Genomic DNA, 11,605 nt, shown 5'->3' on the forward strand with positions numbered 1-11,605 from the left:
GTAATAGATGTTGTATCAGTCTATTCAGGTGCTTTTCTCTTTTACTGAGCTTCTTCATACCAGTGACAATTGTAGACCTACTAGTGGCTGAGGGTCATAACAATAGGAGAAGTTTAACATGAGTTTTAGAAAGGATGTTACCTCTGACCACAGAGGGTGTCATACTGTATCTTGTAATAGTGCCATGTCAATTTAGGGACCAACTGTCAACTCAAGCTCCATAGGATTGAAATGGTTAACTACAGTTGTGGACCTTTACTCTGCATCACAAGTTTATTAGACAGCCTAGAGGTCAATCAAACCTGTTAGCCAGCTGTGATGGGAAGTTCGGCTTTAACTGACACCTAATAAATCTGTACTGATTTAGTTTATTTCAGTTGATAATGCCCAATTGTTCCCCTACAGCAAATTATGAACTATGCTCCAAATAATGAGTCTTCAAGCCTCTCGTTCACCATAAGGGGCTTATTGGAGCTGTCATATGGTTGCAGAGCTACTGGTAATTTACTGAAGACTGTCATTTGGTAATTGACAGGCAAGCTTAACTTGAACTTGAACTGGAAAAAATATTGATCGACATTGTTAATGTGTTACATGAGTTCCTAGTGGATAGACTACCTGGTTAAAGGGGAAAATAGCCTAATCAGCAATTGCATTTTCAATAATTGCTGCTATATTCTTTTCACAACTGCCACCAACATTTTCTAATTTTAAATCTTATTTTACTGCTTGCATGAGTTACTTGATGTGGAATAGCAGCCATGTCATGGCTCTCTGTAGTACTGTGCACCTCCCATAGTCTGTCCTGGACTTGGGAACTGTAAAGAGGCCTGGTGGCATGTCTTGGAGTATGCATTGGTGTCTGAGTTGTGTGCTCGTAGTTTAAACTGACAGCTGGGTGCATTCAACATGTCAATAATTCTCACAAATACAAGTAGTGATGAAGTAAATCTCTACTTTGAGCCATGAGAGATTGACATTTATAATATTAATGTAAGCTCTCTGTGTACATTTAAGGGTGAGTCGTGCTGCCCAGTTCTTGGCCAATTGTAATTTTCCTAAGTCCTTTTTGGTACCTGACCACATGACTGGAGAGTAGTCCAGGTGCGACAAAACAAGGACCTGTAATAACCTTCTGTCGTGTCTTTGGCTATGCCATATTAAGTGATATGACATGCTATTCTATAAAATAATTTCTCCGTAATTAATATTACCGGATTGAGCTAATCATGTAAATGTAATTAACTAGAGAGTCGGGGCACCACAAAATAATATTTTTTGAGCTGTTATCTTCCGAATAAACTCTTAAAGAACTAGTAATATTTTACATCAATATAGCAGTCAATATTAATCGTCACCTTAATTCAGTCTCATCTGAAAGTTGTAAATTCTTGGTTATCTTCACGAACCCTGGCTAACAAGTTGAATCAGCAATCCAAAATTGGGTTTAATTATTTATGTACTAAATACCTAACTAATCACACAGAATTACATACACAAAGAATTAATTATACCTCGATTACAAATTACGTCATAAAGGAAAACGTCCCTAGCGGGCGGAACAGATATGACAGCTTGTTCCACAAAAGAAAAGGGTCTGGGTTTGAGTGAAAGAGTGGGAAGACTGAGTAACAAAGGAAGAAGCTGTGCTATCATAAATACAGTATCTTATGCATTCTAAATTACCGCCCATTTGGAAAAAGAAAATGCAATAAATATTTACTCTGAGCTGCGCTTCGGTAGGTTGGTGGTAGATGGAAGGCCGTGTTGCCCAACCTAGTCCTTTGTCCTTTGAAGAATGTCTCTGCTGGTAAATGGGATATGTTGTAGTGACGTCATTGTGTGATAGACGGGATACTCTGTCTGTTCCTTCCTAAACCTCGTTTGCATCTGCTGTTGCTAACTCAGCGGCTAGGAGGTATCAATTCTGTAGTGAATAAGAGTTCAAAGTTCATACCATTCACAACCAAAGCTCACGATGATGTTGGCTTCGTTCTGTAGTTATTATCTGAACCATTCTGACATCGGACCGTCGTCCTCACATCCTCGGAACAGGAGGTTATATTGTCGTCAAGGTTTTATATAGGTAGGGAGAGGACGGTGTGTTTGAAAAGTTTTATAGCCCATGTCCCTTCACAGGGGCGGGCCACTGATTGAGCAGAGCCCTACCTTATGAAAACCCAAATCTCACATTTTAGAAGCTAAAATCACATTTCATCGCATTACGAATACTTTCATATTCAAACATTTAAATTGAACAACAATTCCATGTGAATCTGATAACTCTGATGTGTAGACTTTCCACTGTAGAATTTGTCATCTTATCATTGATGAGAATGTCTCAGATGACAACCGAACTGACATGATATTCCTTAAGTACCACCATGTTCAATTGGTCGGATTACCAGAATATAGCTAATTTCCCTCCACCTTCTGATGTTACCAGAATCTCTATGTTAACCAAGGGGTTTGCAAATGTAACATCAGTAGGGTAGAGAGAGGAAAAAGGGGGAAAGAGGTATTTATGACTGTCATAAATCTACCCCCAGGCCAACGTCATGACACTACCTTGTTGATAGCATTGTTAAGAAGGCAGAGCTTTGCTTTATTATGGACAGACCTATCCCAATCTAAGCTACTGTTGTATCAGTAGCTAAGAATATGTTTTGACCATGACAGAAGTTTAGTCTCAACTTGTTACATTTCCAGATTATTCATTACAAGATTTAGTTGAGGTTTAGGGTTTAGTGTTTTAATTTTATGTCCCAAATACAATGCCTTTAGTTTTTGAAATGAATGAATTTAGGACTAACTTATTTCATGCCACCCATTCTGAAACTGACTGCAGCTCTTAAGTGTTGCAGTTATATCACCTGCTGTGGTAGCTGATGTGTATAGTGTTGAGTCATCAGCATACATAGACACACAGGCATAACTCAGCGCCAGTGGCAAGTCATTAGTAAAGATTGAAAAAGTAAGGGTCCTAGAAAGCTGCTCTGGGGAATGCCTGACTACCTAGATTATGTTGGAGAGGATTCCATTAAAGAACACCCTCTGTGTTCTGTTAGACAGGTAACTCTAGATCCACAATATATTTGGGGATGTAAAGCCATAACACTTACGCTTTTTCCAGCAGCAGATTGTGATCAATAATGTCAAAAGCTGCAGAGAGGTGCTTTATTTATTTAACTAGGCAAGTCAGTTAAGAACAAATTCTTATTTACAATGACACCTACCCCAGACAACACTGCCAATTGTGCAGCACCCTATGGGAATCCCATTCACAGCTGGATGTAATACAGTTTGGATTTGATCCAGGGACTGTAGTGACACCTCTTGCACTGAGATGCAGTGCCTCAGACCCCAGTGCCACTTGGGAGCCCTAACAGAACATCTCCCACAATCTTTTAGTTTCCATATGTGTTATTTCATAGTTTTGATCTCTTCACTATTATTCACATTGTAAAACATAGAAAACCCCTTGAATGAATAGGTGTGTCCAAACTTTTGACTGGTCCTATATTCTGGAGACACCCCCCTTCCCAAATAAATAACATTTTTTGCCTTCTCCGCTATAGAAGATTATAGCTCAGACTGAATGTCAAAGAAACTAAACGATGATATTCCCTTTGCAGTCATGTCTTTCCAGGGTATATTCAGCTTGTTTTTTGCAAAAAGCATAACGGACCAAAGTGCTGGTATAGATCACTGTATGTAATCGGATCTGTTTTATTTTATTCAAAATCTTAGGTAGGCATTTGCTTAAGTTGGCATTTGCTTTTTGAAATTGTCTTCAATAAAAGGTAGGCCTATGGCATACCCTCTCATACCCCCTGAATTCCAGTACTGGTTTTAACTTAACAGCCCTTCACTGACATGGAGGGAGGCTATTTAAAGAGTGCATGGTGGTTGGAGGAATTGAACGACAAATCTATGGATATAGCAGCCTATAGCCTAATTATGTCTGTCAAAAAGGTAGAGCTACCGCTTGTTTCTTAAATAGGAAGAAATAGGCTCCAACGCAAAGCCCTCTTGTTGTTAGTAAAGTATAATTAAATGAAGACGGTTTAAATGAATTCTTCATACTCTTTTATGCCTATTTTCAGCACTATCAGCTGTCCATTTCCAATTGATTGTGCCATGACTGCTGTTTCAAGTTTCAGCACCACAATGTAAGTAACTCAAATCTGGCTTGTTGTGATGTCAATAACTTGGATAAATACATCATGGGAAAGAAACATATTGTTTTTCTTCAAAACAATTATAGTAGTAGCAAGCTATCAAAGTTGACCTCCGGCCCTCAAATGCTCTCCTTCTCAAACTGAACAGAACATAGGCTATAGGCTAGTCTAGGCGCAAGATATTTTTTGACTCTCCTCCTGAACTGCCACTGTAGGCCTACACAGCACAGCATCGCTTAGGCAGCAAAAGAAAAGGTTTTGATCAGCAAGGGCAGAGCAGGTCTCATGGTTGGAATATCCGTTGCAGTGTGTAATTCAGGCTAGTTTTATTTACGCTATCCCAGCAGCTATCTTAGAAATATAACTTTGCTCTGTGCTTCTCTGAGCATGCACTTCGTAGCCTGTAGCCTATAGGTTATGAATCATTTGATTGAGACCATGCTAAATAGCCTATTGGCACATGTCACATTTCACGCCTAGCAGAGAATCAGGTGAAATCGGGCATCGATATGTTACCTAATAAGCAACTAATTCTTAAACACTGAGAAATATTGTAATTTCATACATTTCAAATTACATGACCCTCCCCTGGACTAGATTTAAAAAATAGTAAACCCTCCCCTTGACTGAAATTGAAAAAGCATGACCCTCCCCTACATTCCTCCAGGTACCCACCCTGTACAGTTTTATCCATCTCTTAGCATTACAAATTAATCGTACTAACTAAGAATGTTCTTAAGTTAAAGTTATAAACAGAAGTGATAGTAATACTATAAATGATTAACCGTTACAGAACTCTTGTGAAGGGTGTGTCGTGAAAGATTCAGAATTTGTTGGTAAGATGTTTTATATTCATCAAATGTGTGTAAGTTACTTCTCATCAGAATGGTATTTTTGTATAATACTGTGGCGAGGTTGCAGTTATCTGTTCTATGTCAAGACTAAGTTGCAGGGGCCGCAGAGAGGGGAGAGGTCAAAGTATCATCATGTGTAAACATATCTCTTGACTCCACAATGTCTGTGTGCCAGTTCAGTGTGTCTCCGTGAGCTTGTCCAGGATTGGTTGTATTTAGAATTGGTTGTATCTAAAGGACAATTTGATATATGCCTGTTGATATGGAGGGTTGGTTTATGGTTCTGGGGTTTGAGTAAGGAGACAAAGCTGAACGATTTATTATGTCTATGCTGTCTGACTATGTGTGATCTTTGCTATAAAGGATCCCATTTTGCCATTGTGTGGGGAATCTCAACTTTTCATTAGAGATACTGAACTGTTGAAAGTCAAAAGGCTATTGCAATGTGGAAGGGGCTCTCAGAGAATTCATTGAGAGACACTGAATTACCTGAGAGTCACCGGATTGTGATAGAGCTGATATAATTAAAGATGGACTTTGATAACTAACTCTGACTTGTGTGTGTGGTTTGCTCCCATGATTTGGTAAATAGAGGAAATTTCCACGACAGGTGACACAGCGTTTTTGGTCTGTACTCTTTTCCCCTCCCCCTCTATTCCTATTTGTCTCCCTCCTTCCCACTCTTTCTCCTGTCATAACCTCCCGTTGGTTGTACTACAGTTTGGACTGACTCAGGCTCTGCCCTGGCTGAATTTCTGCCTTGCCATTGTTACTCAGCATTCTGGAGACCCAAACAGAGATGGAAGAGGAAGCTAGATGTTCACTCCCTCAATGGTTCTGTTTCAATGGAAGTCAAGGACTAAGCAGACCGCTATCGCATGGGTGTTTATGGAGACCCTCCCCCTTCAGCAGACAATGGTAAACGGCCTGATTGAACAACCTTCATTTACCCACCATCTTTACCCACCGTGACAATGGTGGAAGGAGACTAGGTCTCATGACCATGGAAACAGACTTGGGCGGTGATGAGTGGGCAAAAACGTGTTGAGACCAGGAAAAAAAGGGAAGAAGTAGAGAAGAGTAGTAACATACTATGTAACTTACTAAGGCATTTTAAACAAATAGCTGTAATATGGTTGTTTCTGATGAATGTTGGAGGGGAAATACACCAACAACTTTCCTGATCATTTGGCCGATATGCCCCAATCACAACTCAAGTAACAATATTTTTCAATATTACTTTAAACTGTTGGTCTACCTAACAGTATAGAAAATCACCACCAAACCCCTTAGTTATTCACACTCAATAGTTTCCTGTGTGTATTAAGAATTATCCGCCTCATATAGTGATATCTGGCCAATTTAACACAACTGTGGGAAGCATTGGAGTCAACATGAACCAGCATCCCTGTAGAACGCTGTCGACACCCTGTAGATCGAGTCCTTGCCCCAACGAATTGAGGCTGTTCTGAGGGAAAAAGGGGAGTTTGCAACTCAATATTAGGAAGTTGTTCTTAATGTTTTATACACTCAATGTATATATACAGTACAGTACAAAAGTATTTCCCCCTTTCTGATTTTCTCTATTTTTGCATATTTTTGATACTGAATGTTATCAGATCTTCATCCAAAACCTAATATTAGATAAAGGGAACATGAGTTTACAAAAAAAAGATACTTATTTTATTTATTTAATTAACCAAGTTACGCAACACCTAATTCCCCTGTGTGACAAAGTAATTTCCCCCTTACACTCAATAACTGGTATTGCCACCTTAAGCTGCAATGACTAAAAACAAATGCCAAATACCATATCGGTCCATATTATCAGGCAGGTATGTTATTTAGCAATAAGCATGATAACCTATATTATGGGGTTGCATGGGGTTGTCCATCTACATTTACCCCAGTGTGCTAATCATTAGCTAGATCAGTGGTTTTCTATCCTGGTCCCAGGGACCCAAAGGGGTGCACATTTTAGTTTTTTTCCTAAGCACTACACAGCTGATTCAAATCAAAGCCTTTTGATGATCATTTGAATCAGCTGTGTAGTGCTAGGCAAAAACAAAAATGTGCACCCGTTTGGGTCCCCAGGACTAGGTTTGAGAACCAGTGAGCTAGATCATAAACTCAAAACATTATCTTGTTGCTAGCAACATAGACTAATGCTGACTTGACTGTCCCAAACTTTCCACTGGTACTCAGCCAAGGATGTATATACACTGAATAATGTAGGCCTATCTGTTACAACGGACCTGTTACTGCCTACCATGCTATGTTGTTGTCTTAGGTCTCTCTTTATGTAGTGTTGTGAAAGGCCTTTTGCCTTTTGGTAAGCCGTCATTGTAAAAAAGAATTTGTTCTTAACCGACTTAGCATAGTTGAATAAAGATTAAAAATAAACAAAGCACTTCTCTGCAGCTTTTGACAATATTGATCATAATCTGCTGCTGGAGAAAACGTGTTATGGCTTTACATCCCCTGCTATATTGTGGATCGAGAGTTACCTGTCTAACAGAACACAGAGGGTGTTCTTTAATGGAATCCTCTCCAACATAATCTAGGAAGAGTCAGGCATTCCCCAGAGCAGCTGTCTAGGCCCCTTACTTTTTAAATCTTTACTAATGACTTGCCACTGGTGCCGAGTGATGTGTCTATGTATGCTGATGACTCAACACTATGCACATCAGCTACCACAGTAGGTGAAATCACTGCAACACTTAAGAACTGCAATCATTTTCAGAATGGGTGGCAAGAAATAAGTTAGTCCTAAATACATACATTTCAAAAAGTAAAGGCATTGTATTTGGGACATAAAATTAAAATTAAAACACTAAACCCTGAACCTCAACTAAATCTTGTAATGTATAATGTGGAAATGTAACAAGTTGAGAATAAACTTCTGACATGGCAAAAACATATTGATACAACACTAGCTAAGATGGGGATGGATCTATCAATTTATAAAGCACTGCTTTGCCTTCTTAACAACTCTATCAACAAGGTAGGTTCTACAGGCCCTTGTTTTGTCGCACTTGGACTACTGTCCAGTCATGTGGTCGGGTGCCACAAAAAAGGACTTAAGAAAATTACAATTGGCCCAGAACTGGCCTGCACAGCTCACCCTTAAATGTACACAGAGAGCTAACAATATTATGAATGTCAATCTCTCATGGCTCAGAATAGAGAGATTGACTTCATCACTACTTGCATTTGTGAGAAGTACTGACGTGTTGAATGCACCCAGCTGTCAGTTTGAACTACGACCACACAACTCAGACACCAGTGCATACCCCACAAGACATGCCACCAGGTCTCTTCACAGTACCCAAGTACAGGACAAACTATAGGTGCACAGAACTACAGAGAGCCATGACATGGCTACTATTCCACATCAAGTAACTCATGCAAGCAGTAAAATCATATTTAAAACCATAACACAACATATACACACACACATGGGTTTTGTGTTGTAGATACGTGGTAGTAGAGTAGTGGCCTGAGTGGGAACCCTTAATGTTTTGTGAAATCTATTTAGTAATATAAGGTTTGTTTTATTGTATAGAACTGCCTTTAATTTGCCGGACCCCATGAAGAGTAAATGCTGCCTTGACAACAGCTAATAGGGATCCATAAACAATATTGGTAAATTAAGGAATATGCAATTTAATCAGATGCCATCTAGCTGCCTTTTTTTGGGTACATCAGATTACATCTCTTGCCCTGTGTGGCTTTGTGTAACATATATTTTCAAATACTGACAAAGTTGCGAAACTTTACCCTAAATATAAACCAAGTGAATACCATACAAACGTACTCAATTTTACCATGTCAATACTTTGTTGCACAAAGAGAAAAGTCGAGTTAGTGAAAATGCAATTGCTGGTTAGACAGTTCCCATTAGCCTATTTTCCCCTTTAACCAAATGGTCTGCCCACCAGAAACAAATTTACTTTATCAATATATTAAAATCAATATTCTTTTCCATTCAAGTGTTAATTTAACTTGCCTGTTATTTACCAAAATGAGTGTTCAGTAAAGTAACAGTAGCGTTGCAACCATATGACAGCTCCAATGAGACCCTTATGGTGAACTAGAGGCTTGTAGAATCATTACTATTTTGAGTATTCAGTTCATAATTTGCTGTAGGGGAACTATTGGAGATAACCAACTGAAATAAACACATTGAGTGAAGTTGTCGGTAAGAGCCGAACTTCCCATCACTAGAGAAATGTGCCATAACAACTGGCTCACGGTTTTGATTGACCTCTAGGCTGTCTAATAAACTTGTGATGCGCAGAGTAAAGGTCTACATCAACTGTATTAAACCATTTAACTCCTATGGAGCTAGAGTTGACATGGCACTATTACAAGATACAGTAAAGGACAACCTCTGGTCATTGGTAACATCCTTTATAAAACTCGTGTTTGACTTATATTGTTATGACCGTCAGCCACTAGTAGGAATACAATTGTCAGTATTTATCACTGGTTTGAAGATGCTCAGTAAAAGAGCAAAGAACCTGAATAGACTGTTCCAACATCCATTACTACAGGTCAACACTTAGAAAACAACGAACTTCAGTGATATTTTTTAAAATTGTTTTAAAAGAAGCCTTGCATCCAATATACAGTAGTGTTGTCAACAGAAACATCAATGTCACAGCAGTGTTGCAATGAACCAGTTTAACACTCCCCTCCCTGTAAATGCAAAGCCAGGAGGATCTATCAGAGTAGCCAGGAGTCCTGGTCTGAGGCTGGAGGCCGTAGCCTGGGGATGGAAGTGGTTTAGCTCTGGCCTCCCAGGGTGTGCTTGTCAAACAGGTACTCTGCCATCTTGTTTTTGACAGCATCCATCTTGGTGAGGTTGGTGATGTGGTCTCCCAGCTTCTTAATGGCCTCCACCTGCTCATTCAGGTAATGGGTCTCCAGGAAGTCACACAGCTAAAGAGGGAAAACACAGGTCAGACAAGAGAATGAGTCAGACTATTGTAGATACAGTAACACACAAGAGCCTGGTGGTAATGGCATAAGGGAAGATATAACTAGGCAAGTCAGTTAAAAACAAATTTACAAGAAAATCCTAACGTGGAACAGTGGGTTAACTAACTTGTTCAGGGGCAGAACAGATTTTTAGCTTGTCAGCTAGAGGATTTGAGCCAGCAACCTTCTGGTTACTGGACCAACGCTCTAACCGCTAGGCAACCTGCCGCCCCTTATGCTTTAGCTGCATTGTGTGCATAGTATGCATCTGGACTATTGTGTACTTGCAATGCAGCAGGTCACACAATCCTGTGTCATTAGTTATCATCTCCTGGGACAGTACCTGTATTCTATGTGATTTCACCATAACTTACATGGGGGTCAACCTTGTCAGAGGCAATTTTGTGCAGGTCCAGCAGGGCCTGGTTCACATTCTTCTCCAGCTGTAGAGCACACTGCATGGCCTCCAGCCCATTGCTCCACTCATCACGTTCTGGCTTCTACACAGGACAGAGTGAACACAGGAGGGTTACGGACTACTAGCAGACATTAAGGTCAGGATAAAGTGAACAGTGTTACTTCTCACACTCAGTTCAGTGGTTAGAGGCAGTATGTTCAGGACTACAGGTTCTCTAGATCAGCTTAACGCTGGAGACACTTTCCTCCATGGAGTAAAAACATTTTCTACCAGTCCACAATCTCAAATGTGTTTCCTATGCTCAAGGGCTCACCTTGATGTCCTGGAGTAAAATGCGTCCACCTCTTGTTCTGGAAGGAGAGTAGCTTCTCCACGTTCTCCCGCTCCTCGTCGCTGTTCTCCTTGAAGAAATGCGAAGTCAGGCAGAGCCACATCGTCACGGGAGAAATAGAAAGCCTGGGTGGATAAACATAAAACATTGTAGTTAGAAGAAAAAAAATCAAACATGACTCGGCATTCTGTTCATGTTGTGGCAACTAAGCTTGATGATATAGGCATGAATAAACCTAGTCTGTAATCTACTTGGTAACCTGAGAATGAACCTGTCAAGGAGTTGTTACACGCTCTGTCCAAGGTAGGATAGATTCCAGGCTTCATTTGGATGTTATACCTACCTGGAGGCAATTAATAGCCAAGCCAAGTATAACTCAAATGTGTACTTAACGGAGTTGAGGTTATTGGCTACAGAAAAGTCAGGTGAAAAGTGGAGTTTAGGCGCAGGCATAATAATAAACAGGTAGATCAACAAATCGGTCATCTTGGTAGACTCCTTACCATTGAAGTGTAGGTGTAGGAGGCAAACATCTCCAAATTGATCATCCGGTTGATGGCAGCTTCGCAATCGTGGTGATAGTTCTGGCGGATCTGAGACTCCATTTTGGCAGATTATTTTATATCTAAATGAACGGTACAAAAAAAAAAAAAAGGGTTTATTCGACTATCTTGCTATTATAGTTCAAGTAAGTGTTATGTTATCAATCCGGAATCTTCTTTAATGCGGGACGAAGACAGAGGAGTTCCGTTCAATCACTGTTGAAGCAAGAACTTCTTCATGCGTCTTCTTAGACTTTTGAACTGGAACGAGTCTTGTTCGCTCTATTTATTGTTCC

The 11,605-nt window shown here is 39.9% G+C and overlaps 1 pseudogene; it reads right to left on the bottom strand.

Annotated features, from left to right (window-relative positions):
* Positions 1-9,807: 9,807 nt before the first annotated feature.
* LOC112217745 lies at positions 9,808-11,519 on the bottom strand (annotated as a pseudogene).
* Positions 11,520-11,605: the final 86 nt, after the last annotated feature.

Source organism: Oncorhynchus tshawytscha, linkage group LG09, assembly GCF_018296145.1.
Source record: "Oncorhynchus tshawytscha isolate Ot180627B linkage group LG09, Otsh_v2.0, whole genome shotgun sequence".
Lineage (NCBI taxonomy): Eukaryota > Metazoa > Chordata > Actinopteri > Salmoniformes > Salmonidae > Oncorhynchus > Oncorhynchus tshawytscha.